The sequence below is a fragment of the Glycine max genome, chromosome 17 (genome assembly GCF_000004515.6).
Source record: "Glycine max cultivar Williams 82 chromosome 17, Glycine_max_v4.0, whole genome shotgun sequence".
In the NCBI taxonomy this organism is placed as follows: domain Eukaryota; kingdom Viridiplantae; phylum Streptophyta; class Magnoliopsida; order Fabales; family Fabaceae; genus Glycine; species Glycine max.
Genome location: NC_038253.2, coordinates 39,763,079 through 39,764,866, shown reverse-complemented (window position 1 = coordinate 39,764,866; position 1,788 = coordinate 39,763,079).

Below are 1,788 nucleotides of genomic sequence, written 5' to 3'. Positions count from 1 at the left end.
TATTATTATTCAAATTAATTCCATGCATGTCATGATATTATAATAAAATAGTGGATAAAACATCATTCGGATCTATAAAAGTGTATAACATTATCACATTAATCTTTAAAAATATAATTTATCAATAATTTTAATCTAAAATTTAAAAAGTTATATGACTTAAATAATATAATATTAATATATATTTAAAGATTAAAATGATAATAAATAATTAAATTTAAGGATTTTTTTGACATACTAAAAACTTGTTTTGAATTTTTTTAATTTTAGAGAGACTAATATAACATTTTACATTTTTTGGGATAATAATGTAACTCAAATATTAGCACAATCAATCTTGTGGCAGATGATATAGCTAGGTTCAACTCCCACCAACATATCTTTAGAAGGAGATGAAGAACTTTGAGTGTTATTAAACCCTAAACGACCAAAATTAATCTTATAATTTGATTCAAAATAACATGACTTGTAAGTTTATATATATAGCTGGGAGGAGGTAATAACGGGGAACATAAAGTCTGTTGGATCACATGCATTTCACAATCTTCTTCTCCTTCTCTTCTTTTGATAATGTGGGTGATGAATGTTTTAAGAGAGAGAAAAAACACAATAAAGTTGATTACTAACCAACAAAAATGAAAAGGAAGAATAAGAAGAAAGGGGATTGCTAGCTAAATATTCCACGTACATCCACATGTATATTCCACTGTTTCAACTGAAGTGATCGATATGCTGCAAGCTCCTCCTCAATTGAAGGGATATTCCATCCTCCTCCTTCAGGTTCTGGGTCCCCGTCATCATTTCTTGCGTGTAGTTGAATGACCCATCTCTCTCACCACCATAACTTTGTAAAGCATGCATTTGCTTAAAGTGCATTTTTTTTCTTTTGATGCATGGCTGCATTGATCTGCATGTTTATCTAAATGCATGCAGTACTGATCACTCTCATTATCTTCGTATCATCGATTCTCCGTAAAAGAAACAAAGAAAATCCTAAATCGCATTGCATTGAGTTTTATTATTATGTTTTGATGGCAAAATCATTTACAAGCTATGTGAGTGTTTCTTTAAAGTTATATAACTATATGCTTATGTGATTTAAAAAATATTTAACGTCTAGAGAGAAAGAAAAGGAAAAAATATATATATAAAAATATAATGAGATTTATGATATTATAAGAAGAAAGATAATAAATAAAAATAAAAAGTGTTGAAAGAGTGTTTAAAATGATAAAGTGTTTATTTATCATTACTAATCTGATTTCAAATCTTGATCAATCATAATGATTATATGACTCAAATTTATTTACTTATTTTCATTCTAACATAAAAACTGCTTCCTTACTATTTAGGTTTATATGTTTATATGGAACGTATAAAATGAATTAAAACTCTTAAAAGGAATTAATTTAAAAAAACTGTGCAAAACATATTATATAGATAATATAACTTTTATTAATATTTTTAATCAATTAGGAGAACATAAATACATTTATATTTTTTGTTTACATGTCTGATCAATTCTCTTTGCCATCTGGCTAAGTCAATCATGTCTGATGTAAAGTTCTCTTTGCCAACTGAGACGGGTCTCGCTCGTACGATCCACCAAGGGGATTAATTGACGGTTTGCCTGATCAATTCCATAAATACTATGTAACATTTTTTGTAATTTTAGTGTTTGAGGAACACACGAACTCAATTAAAGTGGGCTTCAGTGTTAAAAAATTGTGGATTTGTAGCTAGTAGTAAATATGATACCTCTCCTTAATTATATTAGACAAGGACTGC